Source organism: Xenopus tropicalis, chromosome 10 (genome assembly GCF_000004195.4).
Source record: "Xenopus tropicalis strain Nigerian chromosome 10, UCB_Xtro_10.0, whole genome shotgun sequence".
NCBI lineage: Eukaryota > Metazoa > Chordata > Amphibia > Anura > Pipidae > Xenopus > Xenopus tropicalis.
This window is the reverse complement of record NC_030686.2, coordinates 14286756-14310914: the sequence shown is the minus strand read 5'-3', so window position 1 is coordinate 14310914 and position 24159 is coordinate 14286756.

Sequence of the window (24159 nt, the reverse complement as noted above, 5' to 3'; positions counted from 1 at the left end):
TTAAGTTTGCAGGCTGAGTAGCTCTGATACACAGCATTGCCCTACTGTACCTTGCTATCTCACCATTCTTCCTACCTAAAGCTTCTATTCATTGAGCACTTACTAGGTATCCCCATTTGTACCCCTTAAAGACAGCTGTGTTTGTTACACATGTTACTGTTGTTTCCTGGGTTAAAGAAAAGGGAGTAATTCTGAATTTTATTTGTTTCCATTTGATATCTATGGTTATATCTCTGTCTGTAACTTGCCTTGGCTCAGGCAGTTATAACAAAGCACAGGAAGAAATACTGGGTTTTTTGGAAAGAGATAGCTATCTCTATGGAAATAAAATGTGTTCCTTACCTTCAGATTCCATTAAGATGACTGAAGAGGTATCTGCTTCTTATTTTCCTCTAGAACAAGTGTATGCTAAAAATAAAACAGCGTTTGCTCTAAAATTTTTACAATATTTTGTATTTTGTTCAACAGACAGGCTGTGAGCCAGACCCAGGTGAAGGGGCGGCTTTAGTCAGAGTATGGTATGTGGAGTAAATGTATGGAGCCCCGTTCCCTGGGCTTCCTTCAGAAACCAATTGGGGCCTCATACATGTAATGACATAAGTGTTTCTCATTAATGGCTGTGTAAAAGAAGGGCATTGAAGGGGTTTATCTACTATAACAGCTATGAAATTGAAAAAGAGGATTTGATTGCTTGGTTTCACAATATCTATTTGTTCTGAAAGGGCATAGTTGGTTATGATTATCTAATAAAATCGTCAATAGCTGGCCAAATAGACCACAGGGCCCAATTCACACTGCTGCAGGTCCTATGGAAAGCTTCCAAATGGTGCACAGAGACCTGTCTGCCTAGGAATACATTACTACGTAAATCAGCACTGTATTGGTAAGGGGCAGGAGGGGGGTGAGGCATGTAGAAGCCCCCCATCTACCAACTAACTCTGCCCTGACCACCCATGCACTGCCCAGACTGAAAGTACTTGTACCCCAGGGATCAGTAAATGACCCCTTATGTGTTTGGCATTTTGGGGTCAGGAAGGGTTGCATATTTTCCCTTTCTATAGAATTGGATTTGAGTTTGTCCCACTAGGGGCTTTTGTCTACCTACTTGTTGAAAGGTTAAAACCTACACCGGTTACATGGGTAGGTAACATAATAGCAGTAGGTGCTACGTTAGTGTCCCAGAGAGTCATCATAAGACATCATGATTGGTACTTTTCACTGAAGTAGGAAATCATGCTAGGTTGTGTTTTCACAGCAAACATGGGCAAGGTAAGGCTTTATTCAGGGGGCAGCTATAGAGAGTCTAGAAAAGAGACACCATGACAAATTAAATTGGGCCCCCTGAGGAGGAACAATACCAGCATGAGGTGGAAGGAGATGCTACCCAGGTACTTACTGGGTGACCATATAGGATTTGGCAGAGGTCAGTAACCCATAACAAAAGTATTTATGGAATATATTGCCGCTGTTGGGTCACTTTGCTCCTCTATGCCACCATCCAATTCACTCCTTATATATCAGTTGTACAATACAAATCAGTGGCATAAGAAGTGTCTCTCCATATTAATATTCTGCTTTGGGAGTTAACATGCTGAATATGCCTTTTGAATAAGCCCCTCTAGATCTGGTGAATGAGCCAATGCCCTTGCTCTGCCGAGGGCATATCTGTAGGAACTGTATGAGGGATGATAAGGGTGCACAGACAGTGACAAACAGGTCCATGCGATGCCGTCCAGAACTTCACCTTGTCTGAAATTGTCCCTTCTCCTTCTGTCTGGGCAGACTGGTAACGTACATCTGAAAGGCATTGGAATCATTTCATGCGTGGGGCTGCCTCTGCTTCCCAGACAGTTCTTTGAAGTTACAGGATGAAGGTTGAAGTGGGGGCATATAAATTGGAACGAATGCGGGTCTATGCCTGTGTGCGAGTCTCTTTGAGCGGGCCTTGGAATGCACTATAAATGTGCATTTGGTTAGCGCTATATAAATCCTTCACACACCCTCTCCCTATATCGCTATATCACTCTTAAGGACACACTTCCCCACCTCTCTTTTTTTCCAGTTGCAATATGTATATACCTTTAACACCTGGTATGGATGATGCTTGGAATGCTAGCTTACAACATGGGGTGCTCCTATAGAAGGCTTAGTGGAGCTAAAAGGGTGGTTTAATGGACAGCATGGTGACACAGTGGGTAGAATTGCTCCCTCATAGTCAGATTATGGTGCTATCTAACTAATGGAATGGTTCATAAAGCTCTTCAGCTTCATGACTCCAAGGTAGGGATGCATCGAATCCACTATTTTTAGGTTTGACTGAACCCCAAATAAGTTGAGAAAAATTTGGACGAATACCAAACCAAATCCTAATTTGTATATGCTTCGCAAAAGTCACGTGATTCTAATTTGGATTTGGTTTGACCAGGTACTTGGATTTGGCCGAATCCAAATCCTGCTTAAAAAGGCAGAATCTTGCCCAAATCCAGAGGCAAATCCTGGATTTGGTGCATCCCTACTCATAATCCCTGGCTTAAAGATAGCTATGTGGCTTGTTTTAATTACTATTTTCAATTGCAGGCATAAATCTCATACTATTATAGGGGATCAGGGAGATCCAACCCAACATTATGGAGGCCCATATGGATTACAACCTTTAGGTTCAAATTCTCACACCAAGTATCTGGACATTCTTCTTATGTTTGAGAGCTGTTGGCTCCCACAAGCTAAATACCCGCTGAAATCGCCCTGTGTTGAAACTGACCCTAGTGTGAGTATGTGTGTCTGTGGTATATACAGTAAATTGTGAGCTCTGCCAGTACAGGAACTTGAATGATAAACCATTTGCTGTAAAATGCATAGCTAAGTTGCCCATATGCTAGAAGATAATCACATTTGCTGAGAGTATCTTTGCCCAATTTCTGCATCCACTTGCTGTGCTAAATTGGAATCCATTCTTTTGGCCTACTGAGTCAACTGTTGGATCATAATGGCCCCAATGGAGACCCATCAGGAAAGGGCTGAAAAGGTGGTTGGTTAATTCCCCTTGCAAAAGGAGGGTCTGAGTCCGGAACTAATATCAGCTTGCATTTGGACCACTTAATACATTGCTACTATACAAATAAAAGAGCTGAAATTGATGAAATAATGGACCCAGTTATAGAAACTTTATAATATAGAGTGCCAGAAAGTACTCAGATTCTTGGTCAGTTCATCAGTTCTCTCATTGTACTGAAAAACAAATGTTCTCTGTGATAAATGCATTTCGAAACAAATAATTGGATCTAATGTGAGATTGTTTTTTTGGAGTTTATGGATAAGTAGAAGAGTAGGCTCTGTTATTTGGCAAAGCAGTGTATGTGTTTGATACTTTATACACTGGGTACATAGCCCCAGATAGTGGTTAACTACAACTCCCAGCATCCACTGATAGCAGAAGCAATAACTCCAGGGTAATTTGTTCTTCAATCAAGGTCCCATTCTAGGAAAGGGCCCTACTAAGTACACCAATTTGGTTGCGGTAGGGGAACGGGGTTGGTAGTAAAAATTCCCTTTCTGCCATAAATCCAGCCCTGGAAAAATAATTGGTTAATTACATGTAATCATTGTAAGAAATGCCTTCCCATCATATGCAATTATAAAGAACAAGCCTGGTTGGGGCGGGTTCCTACAAGGCTCCCTGGAGTTAGAGGGGTCTGCTACACGGGAAATCAGTTTCCTGACACTGTCAGCGCTCAAATCTCACTCCGTCCTTAATCCCTTCCTTAATGAAACCCTTCCACCGCTCCAATCCCCCTCGTCACTCCCTGCGGATTCATTTCCCTCCAATCCACTTCTGTAGGGGTCAGTTAACCCCTGTTCTGCCACAGCTGCCAGATGTGGGTAGGTGACAGGCCGAGGGGAAGGTGACAATGACAAATGACAGAAAATATTGTCCAATACTGTCTCACATTACCTGTTACTTTTCTGGAATAGGAAACCAAAAAGTAAAAAGTATCAGAACAGAATTATATCTATGCCAGAATCTGAGGCACATCTTGCAGTTATTGCAGCTGCTGCTCCAAGGGAAGATTTGCCTCCATTACCCCCTTTTTCCCCCTTCTCTCATTTCAGGGGGGAGGTAATTTTGTTTATTTGTGTTGCACGCTTTTGAAGCTTTGGGGAATGTATATTTTCATTTATACTGGCACACAATCTGCGTACTATCAAACCAATCATATTCACACTGTCCATATGGTATCCAGCTGATACTGGGCTAGATAAATGAACAGGCTCAACAGTGACTGCTTCCAATTCATTGGGTTTTTTTTTCATTTACCCCCACAAGTACATGCTGCAATGAGGGAAAGATCTGGATAGTCAATATTGTATCATGCCAAGAAAATGGTCACACTTGTAATGGAGGTAATGGTGTTATAGTAAAATCCTATATATTTCGAAGAAGGTCCAACATGTGCTGGGGAGGGTGAGAAGAACCAGGGTTATCTTCTACTTCTTTTAAACATGACCCTCCATATTGTCTTTTTAGGATGAAGTACAGACACTTACAGCAAACACCACATGTAGGAAAACCAATAAAACACCTGTCATAATCATAGCGGACTGAAGATAAGAATGATATATTGATGACTGCTTGGATATTAGTAGCCACCAAATGGAAATCATTCCAATAAATAACCACACCAGATGCCCATTAGAGACTGACCAACAATATGAACTTCTATGGCAGTGTTCCCCAACCAGTGGCTCGTGAGTAACATGTTGCTTACCAACTCGTTGGATGTTGCTCCCAGGGGCCTCAAAGCAGGGGTTTATTTTTGAATTTCTGGCTTGGGGGCAAGTTTTGGTTGCAAAAAACCCAGTGTAAAGCCAAACAGAGCCTTCTGTAGGCTGCCAGTCCACATAGGGGCTACCAAATAGCCAATTATAGCTCGTAATTTCACCCCCAGGAACTTTTTTCATGCCTGTGTTGCTCCCCAGCACTTTTTTCCATTTGAATGTGGCTCACGGGTATAAAAGGTTGGGGATCCCTGTTCTATGGTGTAAATTCATGGGCATTTGGCCCCTGTGAACAACTCTGTAATAGGGATGAACATTCTCTTTATTATATTCACCTTATATTGACAACAGATATTGCCTCCCAACATGACTGAACCCACTGTAGACATGCACTGAATTGGATTATGAAGCCGTTACCTATATTTTTCTAAGCTGAGTCATTGCTCAATATAACACTTTCTATAACTCTTTTTATTTCTCCATTTAAATAGTTTAGTCTCATTGAGCACTAGGAACACTGGTCATTTCATTAAAATTACACTTTTATTCCTTCTGAACAATATACCATACCCTTAATGTGTTTCATGGCCTCTCGCCACTTCATCAGAAGCTAGTATGGCATCCCATAATACATCCCCCAATAAGAACACATATAATACCAACCCCTTAAAATAATTAACCCTTGCTAACACTTAAATGAAATATTACTAACACTTCGTAGCATAAAAATTACCAAAGGTATAGTGAAATATAACGAGAAAAATTAAAATCAAAATGTAAATCATATACACTATAATTATAAAGAATGATAAAATACCATATGTCAGAATATCACATATAACCCTCCCTAACTTTCCATATAACCCTCCCTAACTTTCCATATAACCCTCCCTATAAGTCTATAACCCCTCCTATTGCTCCATATAACCCTCCCTATAACTCCTCCTATTGCTCCATATAACCCTCCCTATAACTCCTCCTATTGCTCCATATAACCCTCCCTATAACTCCTCCTATTGCTCCATATAACCCTCCCTATAACTCCCCCTATTGCTCCATATAACCCTCCCTATAACTCCCCCTATTGCTCCATATAACCCTCCCTATAACTCCTCCTATTGCTCCATATACCCCTCCCTATAACTCCTCCTATTGCTCCATATAACCCTCCCTATAACTCCTCCTATTGCTCCATATAACCCTCCCTATAACTCCTCCTATTGCTCCATATACCCCTCCCTATAACGCCTCCTATTGCTCCATATACCCCTCCCTATAACGCCTCCTATTGCTCCATATACCCCTCCCTATAACGCCTCCTATTGCTCCATATACCCCTCCCTATAACGCCTCCTATTGCTCCATATAACCCTCCCTATAACTCCTCCTATTGCTCCAAATAACCCTCCCTATAACTCCTCCTATTGCTCCATATAACCCTCCCTATAATTCCTCCTATTGCTCCATATAACCCTCCCTATAACTCCACCTATTCCTCCATATAACCCCTCCTTATTACTCATACTATGCCCTATAACTGCTCTAATTGCTACCTATACCATACTTATACACGTTATACTATGTCTTCACACATATCCTCTCCGTTCCTCCACAGCTTCTGTTCCATTCCGTAAGTGCGTGCATGCTCTCTTTGAATCTCTCCCCTGTGTAAACTAGAAAATTAACCTGTATTATTTAAGCCAGCACCATCTGTGGACCAGATTTCAATGCATGTAGTTGGTGAGCTTGGGGCACAGATGCTTAAGTGATGGATCGATTTTACTAGGAGACTCTTCAGAAAAAATGTAATGAAGCAACATCAAAATCATCTGCTAACACACCCCGCTAAGAAGGATTTCGTGCAGGACTAGGGGTGCTCTCGGGTACTGAAAGCACAGAAAGGATTTTATTATATCTGTGTGCAGCAGATGTTACTTATTTCCCAGTGCCCAGTTTCTCTCTAAGAACCCCTAATGCCGCTGTATAGGGTATAAAAAGGGCAATTTTATAGTTAAGAGAAATCTATGATCATTATTTACGCCTGCATGTTACATATGGGGGCCACAATATCACCTAAACAGTTTCAAAGCTACGCGGGTTGTACTTGATGGCTATAACTGATAGCAATCTCCCTTCAGCGGAACAAGGGAATCAATGCTGCTGAGTTCCAGCAATAATCCCCCTTATCTATCCCTGCGGGCTCAGAGCCACTTAAAAGTTGATGTCAATTGTTCTGCTGTAGGCGGGCTGCAATGATTCGGAACTAACTCATGCAGCCTGAGTGGGCTTTGCAATTGTTCAGGTGTCATTAAAGATTTCAATAGTCTTCTTAAATAGGAGGGCTGAAACCTAACCTAACCTATGCCAACTGGGGCTCTGCATGGGAATTGGTATTTTTTGGTCTGATTAGAACATAATGGCCCAGTATAGTCTACTCCAAACTACTGCACAGAATGAGTATCACAAAATAGACGTTACCTGCCCCCAGATAATTCATTTTTGTTTTATCTAACAAGGCAGATGTGAGGCGCCCATTCCCACAAAGCCAACCAATTGTGCACATGTTCTGTAATTCATACATGTCCTACGTCTTTTTGGTGATGACAGGGTCACATGGTTAAGTGAAGGCATACATGTAGGTGGATGCACACCTGAATAAAGTATTTACACATGAAGAGACATATGTTCTAAGTGGACAATAGTAGAAATGTGGTTGAAATCTGACCCATAGTGGAGATGGGCCCCCAGACCTTCAGCATAAGGGAGCCATCTAGGAAATCCAAAAATAAACGGAAGGCAGGCACTTTGGATTTATAAAGAAAAGTAATCAGTAGTAGCTCAGAAAGGTGCAGTAAAATAAAAAAAGTTTATTAGACTAACACATGATGCTACCAAGCCTTACGCGTTTCGTACCTACACGGTACTTAATCTGATTAAGTACCGTGTAGGTACGAAACGCGTAAGGCTTGGTAGCAACATGTGTTAGTCTAATAAACTTTTTTGATGGGGCAGTCGGTTTGGGGACTGCATCAACGTTCCGATGTGGTCCCCGATCCGACTGAATCTTTTAACCTGCCCGATCGATATCTGGGCAATTACAGGCCAGATATCGGTCAGGTATGGCTATCATGCCTGCCCCTAAACGGGCTGATTAGCTGCTAAATCGGTCCAAGGAACCGATATTGGCAGCTACAATCAGTCCGTGTATGGAGACCTTTACACTCCTACAGATTTGATGTCCATCTAGTAGATATAGGGTTGTGTAGATCAGCCCAAACCATGGATGTCACCATGTTAGACTTGAACCAGGGTGTTTGGTGACAGATTGTGATAGAAACCTTGAAGGCTTTCTGACGACGTCACAATAGACATTAGGAGAAGGAAAGCCCACCAGAAGTGGTGAGGAGGATGCAAATCCTGGGTCCTCCTAATAATGACACCTTTACCAATATAAATAGCTCCTCACTGGTCCAAGAGTGAATGTGGCAGCACTGTATATTCCCCCAGGTCTACACCAACTCAGAGGCGTTGGAGATTTATGTGCAGATTTATAGCACCTTCTGCCTAACAAATTAAACTCAAAAGCTTTGGCTCCTCAACCGTGGCTATATTCTTTCAATAGCAAAGCCCAAGCGTGTTATGAATGGCATTTTTTACAGCTGCAAAACTTGTGTCTGTGCTGTAAATAGGCCACATAGGGGGCGATTCACTAAAGGTCGATAAAACGAGCGCTATTTATTGAATGCGTCAAAATTTTTTGCGACTTAGCGCTCGATTCGATATTACCCACGTAACCATTACTTTCGGAAACCTACTTTTTTGAAAATGACCATTTCCCTGCAAACTGGCGGCTGCATCACTCTGGGGCCAACACAGACTTGAATAAATCCCACCGCAAACTCCATGTTGTGTTGCCAAAAGCTCACGAACCGCAATTTTCTTTAAGTACCGCCTGCCCCAAGTAGGTGTTAATCTTTGCACAGACTAATGCGATATTTAGCGCGTTTAACGCTTCATATGTGTTTGTGAATCATGCGTTAGTATTATTTCTATGCGAGAATTAACGCATTGCAAGGTAAATAACGCATTGCGATTGTGATATGCGTCTTAACTCATGCTAAATGACTTTGATGAACCGGGACTTAATTATCGCGTAATTTTTATCGCAAAAAAGCATGCGATAAGCGTTATCGACCTTTAGTGAATCGGCCCCATAATCTGTATGTTTCTTGAGTGGCAACTCATATGTGTATTCCAGGATCCCACTAGGTGGAGACACTGCACCATAATGTACCACGTACCCAGTCTCTCCCTGTATGATCATGGAGACAGAAACACTGGGACTCATCCTGTCCCTGACTGTATTAGTCTGTATTAGACTGTATTAGTCCCAGTAAGGGAGACGTGGGTCAATATTTATAGCAGTGGGAATAAGGAAAAAAAAAGACTATGCCACATCTTGGGGTCTTACATGGCAAATAATCTAAGTATGTGCATTTGCCCTGTGAGATCTTTTCTTTTACATGTCTGAGTGCTTTAGATCAATAACCCTCGGGCTTATCAGATATCATTTAGTGAGTTTTGACAAGGATAACATGTAAGAATGCATGATAACAGGGCAGATATCCCCCCCCCCCAGCTCCACTGGGTCAGATACTTCTCCGAGGTCACTGTGAGAGGCCAACGGAACCTCAGCTTCAATCATGGCCAAAGCCAAGGTTTGCAGGAGGGATATATGGCAGTTCTTATAATACTTAGCTAGTTTAAAATCTTTAATAAATGCTAACGGGTTATAATAGAAGGCTTATGTAAACAAAGAGGCATTGTTTATCATTATGTCATTGATTAGACATTCCCTTTGGATTATAAAAAGCCAACTATGAAAGGTCAAAAGAGGGAGAGAAAATGTATTGGATAGGAGAGAGATTTTTTTTTTTTTGCTTTAGTATGAAAAACTATTATTGTTTATTTTCCTGCTTCTGAAATTCTCCCCCGACCGTCCCACTGGCCGAAAGAACTAACCAGCAGATGGCGCTACTGTTTCAGTTTCAGTACACGAGCAGAGGTACAAAATGATACTATTTTACAAATCTGAAATAAAAATAAAAGTAAATTGCAATTGGGTCATAAGAGCACTCTGAGCAATTATTTGCTTTAAGTGTTTACATTTCCTTTCATTAAAAATTTACATTACACTGTGCATTATACTAGGCAACTGAGCGTATGGGACAAACTTTTAAAAGAGCTGTGATGGAAACACAGAGGCAGAGCTTTAAGGGGTTCTGAACAGGGTCAGGCCAGTTATACACACCGGTTAGAAGGAAAAATTATGGAGAAAAAGCATCTGTTGTACCAGTGGTTGTGGGGATAATAGCCTCTGGGAAGGGACTGGGGCTGTGGAATAGCAGGTATAGTAGGGAGAGATGGTGCCTATAGTAGCAGTGGGGGGATAATAGCCTCTGGGAAGGGACTGGGGCTGTGGGATAGCAGGTATAGTAGGGAGAGATGGTGCCTATAGTAGCAGTGGGGGGGATAATAGCCCCTGGGAAGGGAATGTGGCTGTGGGATAGCAGGTATAGTAGGGAGAGATGGTGCCTATAGTAGCAGTGGGGGGATAATAGCCTCTGGGAAGGGACTGGGGCTGTGGGATAGCAGGTATAGTAGGGAGAGATGGTGCCTATAGTAGCAGTGGGATAATAGCCTCTGGGAAGGGACTGGGGCTGTGGGATAGCAGGTATAGTAGGGAGAGATGGTGCCTATAGTAGCAGTGGGGGGATAATAGCCTCTGGGAAGGGACTGGGGCTGTGGGATAGCAGGTATAGTAGGGAGAGATGGTGCCTATAGTAGCAGTGGGATAATAGCCTCTGGGAAGGGACTGGGGCTGTGGGATAGCAGGTATAGTAGGGAGATATGGTGCCTATAGTAGCAGTGGGGGGATAATAGCCTCTGGGAAGGGACTGGGGCTGTGGGATAGCAGGTATAGTAGGGAGAGATGGTGCCTATAGTAGCAGTGGGGGGATAATAGCCTCTGGGAAGGGACTGTGACTGTGGGATAGCAGGTATAGTAGGGAGAGATGGTGCCTATAGTAGCAGTGGGGGGATAATAGCCTCTGGGAAGGGACTGGGGCTGTGGGATAGCAGGTATAGTAGGGAGAGATGGTGCCTATAGTAGCAGTGGGGGATAATAGCCTCTGGGAAGGGACTGTGGCTGTGGGATAGCAGGTATAGTAGGGAGAGATGGTGCCTATAGTAGCAGTGGGATAATAGCCTCTGGGAAGGGACTGGGGCTGTGGGATAGCAGGTATAGTAGGGAGAGATGGTGCCTATAGTAGCAGTGGGATAATAGCCTCTGGGAAGGGACTGTGGCTGTGGGATAGCAGGTATAGTAGGGAGAGATGGTGCCTATAGTAGCAGTGGGATAATAGCCTCTGGGAAGGGACTAGGGCTGTGGGATAGCAGGTATAGTAGGGAGAGATGGTGCCTATAGTAGCAGTGGGATAATAGCCTCTGGGAAGGGACTGTGGCTGTGGGATAGCAGGTATAGTAGGGAGAGATGGTGCCTATAGTAGCAGTGGGATAATAGCCTCTGGGAAGGGACTGTGGCTGTGGGATAGCAGGTATAGTAGGGAGAGATGGTGCCTATAGTAGCAGTGGGGGGATAATAGCCTCTGGGAAGGGACTGGGGCTGTGGGATAGCAGGTATAGTAGGGAGAGATGGTGCCTATAGTAGCAGTGGGGGGATAATAGCCTCTGGGAAGGGACTGGGGCTGTGGGATAGCAGGTATAGTAGGGAGAGATGGTGCCTATAGTAGCAGTGGGGGGATAATAGCCTCTGGGAAGGGACTGTGGATGTGGGATAACAGGTAGAGTAGGGAGTGATATTGATTTTTTCCTCTGCATTAATTTCAGCCAGGTTTGGGCTGGTTGCTAAAACCTGGTTTTTGGCCATTTCAAAAGCTTTAAATAATAGCCGCATCTGTTTGAAGGTCCCACAGGGCAATCAGGAGTCCAACATGATACTCTACATGCTTTGTGATAGGCTGAAGTTGAAGGAGTGGCTCAGGATAGCAATAATGGAATTTATGGATAGAAATTGTAACTCGTTGGCTCATCACTGATTATAAAGGTGGGATTCTACTTTGAGTAACTCACTTCTAACAATGTCCCACAAGTATTTCTATATTCATAACACACCATTATCTCGCTGGCAGTGGGACAGAATGAACATTATCCCACAATCGAGTAAAGCCCTAAAATCTCTGGCGATTGCAGTGAGGAGCCACCTGGCCAATACAGAGATGACGGGAGAAAAGCAGCGAGATACGACTTTGTTTCCCAAGATCTATAGGATTTACCCATTTTGCAGTGGAAGAATTTTATGGTGACGGATTAATGAGGTGATACCTTGTCGGGAATGTTTAAAAAAAGCAAATTGTTCTTTTGTGAAACGATATCCCGTTAGCTGAAAAATATAAAGAGCTTCCGTAGGGCTGTAAGGAGATGGGAAACAAGTGTTGCAGTATATGAATTCTACACAATTCCATCTAAGGGTTATGGGCGATAGCTCTTAGTACAAGTTGATCCAGGGACTGGTCCGATTGCCATCTTGGAGTCAGGAAGGAATTTTTTCCCCTCTGCGGCAAATTAGAGAGGCTTCAGATGGGGTTTTTGCCTTCCTCTGGATCAACTAGTAGTTAGGCAGGTTATATATAGGCATTATGGTTGAACATGATGGACGTACGTCTTATTTCAACCCAACTTACTATGTTACTATGTGATGTGCCTATGGGTGCCAACCCAAGAATGCCCATGGCTATACTGTCAACTTGCTTGTAGCACACCCAAGGGTATCATGGCCCTTTAAGGCTTCTCAAACGTCAACCGGAGAAACAGCCCATTAGAAAGGACAGTTCCTGAACTTTGTGCAATGAATTATCCTGCTCCTTCATAGACTCGGGTCAGCTGGCCAGCTTCCATAAGAGAGGTCTGAGGCTTTTCCATGCAAGATAATTTTATCAGCATTCGAGTTTCCCATGGACCTAAAAGGATGATTTCTATTTCTGATGCATCTACTTTAACTGTCCATAAATATAAAAATACATCTGGGTAATACTATATGTCTCCAGCACTACCTAGCATCCATTATGCATTAGCTTAACTGCCGTAGACTAGAAATCTATGTCACTGATATGGATTTACTGATTGCTGTAGTAAGGTTTGCAGCTTCCCTTACACCTCGGTCAAGCAGATGGTAAACAGGAGGCAAAGGTCTGCTTTGTCCTTGCACCAACCTTGCCACCAGCAATATCCTACTCCATCACTTAACCATATGCCTCCATTGCCTAAGGGTCTTGCTCTCAATGAAAGGTCCAGCCTCTGTGTAGTAGAAAAGAAATCAATACAACATTGTGCCTTCTGTTCACCGAGGGTATTAAAATACATAGAGAATGTATAAAGATGAAAGGAATAGTTCCCATCCAGGGGGATGCAAGTTGTTTAAAGATACAGTTGCACAGTGTGTCTATTATGGTTTATTTAGAGCTGGTCCATAGGAAATGCTTTACATGGAATAGTCAATCATTTTCAGCAGTTGCTGCTCCTTGTTCTCAGAAATGGGAAAAGACTATGGTAAAGGCCCAATGGCAGGGTTGGAACCAGAGACACTTGGGCCCACCAGTGGATTTCCTGGTAACTTGGGAAGCCAGTCTAGTATAGAGTATGATGCTTGATGCCAATGTTATTAACAGGCAGCAAATAATAATGGAAGACATAAAGGTAACAACTCTATCCTTGCCCCTCAGGTATTACTAATATAACTTACCTGCCACACACAACATAAACACACACACTAGGGCCAGTTTAACCAATAACTACCAGTATTCATTCTTGAAAGCAAGCAGCAGTACCTATTCAAATATGAGAAGGGCAATCGCTATGTCTGAAAACAACAGGGATCATGTACTTACACACTGCGACACTTGGGCCCCCCAGTGGTTTTTCTGGTACCTTGGGAAACCAGTCTACTATAGAGTATGATGCTTAATGCCAATGTTATTAATAGGCAGCAAATAATAATGGAAAACTGGTAACAAAAAGGTAACAACTCTATCCTTGCCCCTCAGGTATTACTAATATAACTTACCTGCCACTCACAACATAAACACACACACTAGGACCAGTTTAACCAATAACTACTAGTATTCATTCTTGATAGCAAGCAGCAGTACCTCAAATATGAGGGCAATTGCTAATGTCTGAAAACAATAGGGATCATGTACTTACACACTGCAGTTGCAATTGGCTGCAGCCATTTGTGGGAAAAATCCCATTTACTTTGGTATATTGTACTTGGCCCCCTATTCCATATTAAGCACTGTAGGAACCCTGGAGCTACAGCCACTGCTTATCCAGGTGGTTTCTTCAGGGTTCCCAAAGTGGGCTTTTTGGTGTTGTTGCACTAAAAGAATAGGATACACATGTCACTTTCACACCAAATACCAGACATTACGGCAACTGGACACATCCAATTTGTGTCTAAATTGCACCACAACTTCCCCTGGGAACCACAATGATGCTAAATTATGGGGAGGGGGGGAATGCAACATTATGGATAAAAACCATGGTGAAAATTACACTTTGTACCATGTGGTGTATGGTAAATGACTATAATGTGGTTTTTTTCCTTGATCATCATGTTGCTCCCCTCCCCATGTGATTGCTCCCAGTGGCCTCAAAGTAGGCGCCATTTTTACATTTCTGGCTTGAAGACAAGTTTTGGACCACAGAGATGTTTTACTCCAAGCAGAGCCTTCTGCAGGCCAGCAGTCCCCATAGGGCTACCAAATAGCCAATCACAGTCCTTATTTGGCTTCCCCAAGGAACTTTTTAATTCTTGTGTTGCTCACTAACAAATTTTACATATGATTGTGGCTCAAAAAAAGTAAAAAAAAAAAAGAGGGGCATCCCTGCTCTAGATTACAAAATCTCATGTAAACTCAAATATCGATTCATGCTTCTAGCATCTTTGCTATTGCCCTACTTTTATGTTCTTCCTAATCAGTGGTACAGGCATGTGGAATAGGGTGTTACAGCAAGCCCAGACTGGCAATCTGTGGATCCTGGCAAATAACAAAGGGGCTGCCATAGACAGTCACTCTGCACCAGAAATGCCAGGATCTATTTTTACTCCCAATCTAGACCTTTGTTACAGGTGCTATAAACTAATTATTAAGGCAATAACTGACACTTTTCCCCTGTTTAGACATTTGTATAGAGGCCCCACAGACAAGAGCAAATATGAGAATGAATACCCCTACAGCACTACTTGATTATAACAGAATGCTACTCAGTGGGGCCGTTTATGACTCTAGAAGTATGCCAGAGCTGGCATTATTGACCAATTTTCCCCATGACTTCATGCCAGGGCATTGTATCATTGTGGATTAGTATCACATCAGGGGATAAAGTATTGCTTGGCCAGAGTCCTTAATAACTCCTGATAAGTACTCAGCAGTAACCGTGAGATTTGTATTGTGACGGGGGGAGGAAGGAGAGTAAACACTAAGGTGCATGACAAGCCCTTTTTGGCACAGTGAGGAAGACATGGCCCATTGTATTGTATTCAGGCTGGCAACTGCCCAAGTGAGAGAGAATGTAATACATGGGCCAGTGATACCGTGGGACCAGCAGTCAGTCAGCTTTATTGTCCTTTGCAGATTATAAGGCTGCCATATGCAGTAGATGAGACATTCAGACTTATGTTATATCTCTGAGACCGGCAGTAAAGTCACTGCAGGTTGATCCATTGCTTATCCATTGGGATATTTTTGGTGATGGAATGTTTTGTGTTTGCCAAGACAATCTGCAGAGCAAGAAATGTGTAGCTTGGATTGTTTCTCTGTGCAGGCTGCCTGCAACCCCCCTCCACATACTCCATTCATTGAGCTCACTTTGTAAATGCTTTTCATAATGTACATATGGCTGGCAGATTGCATGCCCCCCAACCCCTGGTCACTGCACAACTTGGCATGGAGTCTGCAGAGAGACACATGTAACTAACTGGGTGGCAACTGGGAGAATTAACATGAGAAATGATCAGATCCTTATCTTTCTGTGTTTTCTTTCTTTCCCTTTTCTTTTTAATTTGCCAGTTTTGTTTCTGTCCCAGTTCCAATTCTTACATATTCATTGTTTTCCCTCCACCATTTAAGGCCATTTTATGGGACAAGCAACAAACTAAATGCATTAAAAATCAACATCTATAGTCTTAAGCAATTGCCCTAATAAAGCTGGCCATACACTATAAGATCTGCTCACTTGGCGATGTCGCCAAGCGAGCGGATCTTCACCCGATATCCCCACCTACAGGTGGGTGATATCGGGTAGCAAGTAGCTAAAAAAAAAATAATCCGATCGTTTGGCCCTGGGACCAAACGATCGGATTACATTTGCGACCATGGGGCGGTCCCTGATCCGACTGGATTTTCTAACCTGGCCGATCGATATCTGGCCAATTTCAGGCCAGATATCGGTCGGCCAGGCCCCTCGTTTCTGCCCCTACACGGGCCGATAAGCTGCCGAGTCGGTCCAAGGGACTGATATCGGCAGCTTCTATCGGCCCGTGTATGGGGGCCTTAATAGTCCACATTATCTCTTGCCTGTCTCAATCAGGTCTGACACCCACCATTCTTTACCCTAGTATCCAGTACCATCTCTTGTCTTCTTTATTCAGGTCCCATCTAAACTTTTCTTACCCTAATATGTAAATATTTCTTAAAAAGGAAATATATAACATTAAGCACCAGAGGATCTACTGATGGACCCAGGCCTAGGCCCCAGACAGTTACCATAGCCCCTTTTTTATTTCTACCATAGGCTTGTGTGACTCCTAGACATTTAGCACTGTCTGTAGTTGATGTTAGAGTGAATCCAGGTTCTTCAGTGGTTTTTAGGAGGCTTAGGGGCACATTTACTAACCCACGAACGGGCCGAATGCGTCCGATTGCGTTTTTTTCATAATGATCGGTATTTAGCGATTTTTTGGAAAATTTTCACGACTTTTTCGTAGCCATTCCGAATGTTTCGCAAAATGTTGCGACTTTTTCGTAGCGTTACGACTTGTGCGAAAAGTCACGACTTTTTCGCAGCTTTTGCGCCGAGTACGAAAGATTCGGATTCATTCAAGCTTCAGTATGGTGACTTTTCTTCGGCCAGGTTGGAGCTGCAGGGTGCCATTGAGTCCAAAATCATGCTAAGTCTGAAAGTTTCGCCCGCCGCTTACGAGCGCTCAATACGAAAAAGTCGCGACAAGATACGAGCGAATCGTAATGGCTACAAAAAAGTCGCGTTTTTTCGCGCAAGTCGTAATGGTTACGAAGAAGTCGTGACAATTTCCGAAAAGTCGTAAAGGTGACGAAAAAATCGCAAAAAATATGAAAAAGTCGCAAAATGTTCGTTTTTCAATCGGAATTTTTCCAATTCGGATTCGGATTCGTGGGTTAGTAAATGTGCCCCTTAGTCTACACTGGAAATTTGCATTATTAATAACTTTATTATTTATAATGCTTTACTAGCCATCTAATAGCAATAACACCATTAAAGGGGTTGTTCCCTTGAAAATTATATAACAGGATTCTATAACAATTTGCAAATAATTTTCTTTACATATTTCTGTTCTTTAACTCTCAAGGTTGGAATTTGGGCAGTTATCTAGTTGCTGGTAGGTAATTACCCTGCCACTCAGGGAAAAGTGGGATAAAAAAATTGTGTGTGCTTCGCACTGCTCCTATTTAACCCTTCCTTGGCCTAATTTGGTTCGGATTCATTAACCCACAAATAACGGGTTTGGTGCTTCCCTAGAAAAAAACAAGTGTCACAGTCAATATGTTCTTTGGTGATTGCCAGGATCAGAGACCCCAATATCTATATGCATTTTTAGCTGGGGGTGCAAAAGGGCCAGAAAAAGAAGCTGATAATTAACAAAACGTAGAGAGTTAATAATGAACACAGTGACAAAGTTCCTTAGAATAGGGTAAACCGTAATATACCAGTTAGTCGATAAAAAAGTTCATAAAAGACACGCCGTTTACCTTTAAAACTGGTTGGCTCACCATACTGGTAAATGCCGAGATGTCCAACTGGTGGAACAAAGAATGTTTCAGCGAAGAAATCAGAAGAGGTTCAACTGGATGAGGAAGAAGTCAGCCTTAGTCTTTCTAAAAAATATAATGCATCTTTGGCAAATATCTAGCAGTCATAAGTCTAGAGTTACTGGACTTCTTGAGTCATCTTGAAAAAGTTTCAGCCCTCATCCGAGGGGCTTCTTCAGTTCAACTTGGATGGTAGTGAAGCAGCTTCCACTCACAACTGGTGAAACAAGTCCAGTTGCCTTGGACTTATCATTACTAGATTCTATATATCATGACCTGGTGAATCATAACCTTCATAGACATGTTTGGGAAAGTCCAGTTAAAGAGGCAGTCCACCTGGAAATATAATTTTTCATTGGGCAGAAACCTGCAAATTGCCCAAGAATATCAACATCAGCATAAATTCTCCTTTAATTCTTTCACTAGAACCAAAATAAGATTCAGCTTTTCCCTTATATCCCTATGGCTTTTCTGGGCCAGCCTTGGGTCAGAGCCACCCTTTGAAGGTCCAGCCTTTGGTCAGGGTTCCTTTGAAGGTACAACTTGTGGTTGAAGGTTTGTCCTTTGTTTAGGAACCTATTTAGATCATGAAATGATTCAAGATTGTACTGAAATGTGTGAAGGAAATTTTGTTATCAGTTCCAAGAGTATCTAGGACAGCAAAAACATATAAATCTATCAGTAACTAACTAACTAACTTCAAGCTAGGATTTCAAGAGGAGATAGCAATTCTTCCCACTGTGGACAACCCCAGGCCCCGCAGATTGGGAAGTACTGCTATATACAGGTATGGGTCCTATTATCCAGAATGTTTGGGACCGGGGGTTTTCCAGATAAGGGATCTTTCCTTAATTTGGATCTCCATAACTTAAGTCTGCTAAAAATAATTTAAATATTGAATAAACCCAATAGGCTTGTTTTGCCTCCAATAAGAAAAATTATATCTTAGTTAGGATCAAGTACAGGTACTGTTTTATTATTACAGAGAAAAGGGAATCATTTAACCATTAAATAAACCCAATAGGGCTGTTCTGCCCCCAATAAGGGGTAATTATATCTTAGTTGGGATCAAGTACAGGTACTGTTTTATTATTACAGAGAAAAGGGAATCATTTAACCATTAAATAAACCCAATAGGGCTGTTCTGCCCCAATAAGGGGTAATTATATCTTAGTTGGGATCAAGTACAGGTACTGTTTTATTATTACAGAGAAAAGGGAATCATTTAACCATTAAATAAACCTAATAGGGCTGTTCTGCCCCAATAAGGGGTAATTATATCTTAGTTGGGATCAAGTACAGGTACTGTTTTATTATTACAGAGAAAAGGGAATCATTTAACCATTAAATAAACCCAATAGGACTGTTCTGCCCCAATAAGGGGTAATTATATCTTAGTTGGGATCAAGTACAGGTACTGTTTTATTATTACAGAGAAAAGGGAATCATTTAACCATTAAATAAACCCAATAGGGCTGTTCTGCCCCCAATAAGGGGTAATTATATCTTAGTTGGGATCAAGTACAGGTACTGTTTTATTATTACAGAGAAAAGGGAATCATTTAACCATGAAATAAACCCAATAGGGCTGTTCTGCCCCCAATAAGGGGTAATTATATCTTAGTTGGGATCAAGTACAGGTACTGTTTTATTATTACAGGGAAATCATTTTTAAAAATTAAAATTATTTGCTTATAATGAAGTCTATGGGAGATGGCTTTTCCGTAATTCAGAACTTTCTGGATAATGGATTTTTGGATAAGGGATCCCATACCTGTATATGGCAGTTCACCTCTTTTTTGGGGAGGCCTTAGCCTTAAGCCTCTTTAAATCTTTATTTAGCTCTCCTAAAAAGACGGAGGTCTAGAATAGGGTTAAAGAAGAGCTGGAACTGGAATTTCTTTGTGGCACAGAGTTAATACTTCACATTATTTGCACTTCAAGTGCTTTTTTCCTTGTGAATAATCAGATCTACTGACTCTGTACCCTTATATTTCTTGTAATAAGTCTAGGGCAGGGGGGGTTGGGACACATCCTCTGCAACATTAGTTATGGCAGGGGTCGCAGCTGCCCGAACAAGATTAAGATCTTTACCACAGTCGCACTCGGCTCGCTTGAAAGCCAAGAACCATTTACAAGTTATAGCAAAAAGAAGAGCAGAGAGTTCCGGGAAATGCATAATGTCTGGCAACGCACTCACAATTATTATAAAATCAGCAGTTCTGAAAAGAAATGAACTGGTAGGAATGTAAGTTTAATGGCACCCTGGCCATTTTCTCTGCATATTTATGGTGGTCTTAAGATTTCCAGTCTACTGAAAAAAAGGTGTTGTCTGCTGAGACAGCCGACGAGAATATCCTTTTAACACTTGATATAAAAAAGACCACGTCTCAGTTTGGGAACAGTCTCTTTAATTCATGGTTAGGCTTTTAAAGGATACCTAATTTCCCCACTCATAATAAAAACCAGACTGTGAAAATGCGAGCGTCTGCATCTATATATAACCAGATTTAAATGCCAGCTCAAGGTTTCAAATGCTGGGGCTCCAATACAATAGGCCTTAAACCAGAAGCCACCCGATGCCGTCACAATATTGGTATGATGGACACCTGTCATGGCAGACAAGCGTGAAAAAAGATTTCTGGAAGAAGGCTGAGGAGGAGGAGGCGAGCAATATGGATGGTACAGCTGCTGGGAAAGGCATGTTAAACCCTGGCAGGCCAATTTGTCTGTGTATGGGGGCTCTTGTAAAAGCAAAAGAAGGAGCTAAATTATCTGTAAAGGTTGTTTTTGTTTAATAACAGTCGATCAATTCAACACAATGGGTTGAACACACAAAAAAAAATCATTATCCTTCATGCTGAGATGTTCGGTCATCCCATTCTCAGGCAAAAAAGTCCTCACAAATTATGACAAAAGGGGACAATTACTGTGGGGCAATTTATTTGGCATAATGTTTCCAAGGAAATAATCAAATGTCTTGGTCGGTTTTTATCCGGTAACATAGATATCTCTGACATGGGTAAAGCTGATAGTTTGATACTATTATATCATTTATTGGTTCATTTTAATCAAGAGTAATAGAAATGTGGCCATGCTTTTGGAATTCCTGATTTAATAGAACTAATATTTGCTATTTAATGAAGAATGAATAAAGACCAGTGCCACTTTAATATAGATATGAGACCTGTAATTTAGAATGCTCAGGACCTTGAGGTTTCTGTATCAGAGGCTTTTCTGTAATCTGGATCTCCATATCTTAAGTCTACTGAAAAATCATACAAACCTTAAATAGACCCAATAGGATTGTTCTGCCCCAATAATGAGTAATAATATTGATAGTTGGGATCAAGTACAGATACTGTTTTATTATTACAGAGAAAAGGGAATCATTTAACCATTAAATAAACCCAATAGGGCTGTTCTGCCCCCAATAAGGGGTAATTATATCTTAGTTGGGATCAAGTACAGGTACTGTTTTATTATTACAGAGAAAAGGGAATCATTTAACCATGAAATAAACCCAATAGGGCTGTTCTACCCCAATAAGGGGTAATTATATCTTAGTTGGGATCAAGTACAATGTACTGTTTTATTATTACAGAGAAAAACAGAGTCTACTGGAGATGGCCTTCCCATCATTTGGAACTTTCTGGATAATGGGTCCGGATAACAGATCCCTGTACTTTTGTAATGGTTTTAAGCAACTTCTGATATTTTTTATGGGTTATTAAGGGTGGGGTCCTTAGCTTGACAGTTGATATTGGGTCTCTTAGCTCATTTATGTTACCTGTGACCTATGTTACCTGTGACCCATGTTACCTATGGTCTGAGGGGAATGCATTTGCTATTACTAACATTAGCATAACCTGGGCATAACCTAGCATAACCTGGGCCAACATGAGCTTCCATTGACACAGGGGAACCCTTGATCTAGGCCATCACTGAACCAGGCAGTAGCTCCAGGGTTCCCACAGCTCCATGCGCCAATAGGCGGACTATGGAATGCGCCAAATGAACTGGGAGCACGTTTCACCTCCCATGCCAGTAACGACTAACTGACTTAGAGAACTTTTAGTGCATTTGCATCTGATTTACGTCAAAGTGCAAGCATCAGTTTTAATGCATGGGCCCCAGTTGTGCCAGGTGCAATATTCATGATGCTGGAATTCTGGAAAAATTGCTGCATTGTGGGTACAAAATGGCAATTGTATCCAGAGTGCTCTGTGCACTCTGCCCCTATAGTTAGTAAATGCTCCCTTTAGAGACTGAACAAAAAAATAAGTATTTGTTGCTATATTTAGCCTTTAAAAATAATAAAGTTAGTACCTTATGCCCTTGCTCCCATCCCCAGCAGTCAATCAAAGAAAGTTTGTAAGGGAAAGAAACCAAAAAGCGCAGATGCACAGCTGCAAAAGTGCCTTTATAACATGTTTCGAGCTGCGCAAGTTCTTTATCAAGTGTCTTAACTCTCTATAGACATTGACTTACTCATATCTGCAAAATATTTGAAACTTTTCCTATGTTTTTTAAAAAAAATCTATAAAATGCTGGAAAATTTCATATGAAAATGCACATTTTCTATGAAACTACTTTAATAAATAGCGGTTAACTCATGTATACAAAGGATTTTGCTCATATTAATGATGCTGTAATGATTCTGGAATAAAACCCGCTATATCTCATGCATAAAGCACAAGTTTTTTTTATTGCAGTTTGTATGAATGAGTGTAAGGGGGGTGAGTGAATGGATACAAATGGATCATTTGCATGAGGTAAGCCTTAAATCCTGTTGGGAAAAGCCTAGTGATAAGAGGCTAATCTTATGAGCTAAAGTCTAAATCCAAAAGGGAAAGGCACGGTTCTACTAGTAATTCATTATTTGCAAGAGCGTACATTTTCAGAAACAGGGATTTTAATAAAAAGATTGTGATTCCAAAATCGCTAAACTCAGGGCCGGATTAATAATGGGGAAGGTGGAGCTGTATCTCCAGACCCCATGGCTCCACTAGGCTCCGGCTGTGTTGCCACTGCAGATATTTGTTTAGTACAAAATGACCAACGCTAATCCAATGGAAGGTACAATAAGGGGCAATTATTTCTTCCTACCCCCCTGCTGCTTCAGTTATAAAAACTGCGTTAGCCAGTTCTTCCTAAGAGAACATTGGAGGACAAAAGCCACCACGTGTGCCTCTAGCCAAGCCAATTATTTGAAAAAGGGGCATCATCTCTGTTAATAGAGATGTAGCGAACTGTTCGCCGGCGAACTAATTCGCGCGAACATCGGGTGTTCGCAAGTCCGCAAATTCGCAAACCCATTTTGGGTTCGCCGCATTTTTTTTTGCGCCGCGTTTTTTTGCCTCGGTTTTTTCCGCTGCGTTTTTTCGCTTCGGTTTTTTGCCTTTGCGTATACATAGGAATAGCTTGCGCTTTTTTTTTTTGGCGTTTTTTTTTTTTGCGCTTTTTTTTGGGCATTTTTTTTACAAAGTATTTTTCCGAGAAATTTTTGCCCTTGATCCCCCTCCTGCATGCCACTGTCCAGGTCGTGGCACCCTTTAAACAACTTTAAAATCAGTTTTCTGGCCAGAAATGGCTTTTCTAGGTTTTAAAGTTCGCCTTCCATTGAAGTCTATGGGGTTCGCAAAGTTCGCAAACATTTTTGGCGATGTTCGCTACATCCCTATCTGTTAATAGTTTTTTGGTTAAACTCAAAATGATGAAAGGAAAGGTTGGAAAGGGCTACTCAGTACTTTGTGATAATGTCCGATCAAATAGAGTGCACCTAGAATATAAGTTGCGGTGAGTGAGGATCCTGCATAGGATGTGTCTAATGGTATTTTGTTTCCAAAGCTGAAGGGGAATAAACTGCTCTCTGTCAGCACAAATGAAATGGAATTCAAGTTCTCTTAAGTCATCACTTACTTAATGCACTTATTCCTCTCTGTTACAGTCTGGAGTTCTAACTTTGCAATACCTCTGGCTACATCTATACATAACTGCGTGATCTTCTGGAAAAATACAGTAACTGCACCAAAACTTTTGTTCTGTGGTTAAACTGTTGTTTCTTTATTTGGGCAAAACCAAAATAAGATCCAACATTGGGGATCACCGTTGGTCACACCACACACTGAAATAGTTCTTATAGGCCTGACCTTGATGGGGAGATGGTGCATCTAGAATATTTAAATGGGATTTCAAAACATGCGTGTAAAAGAGTTCATTATATACAGTATGT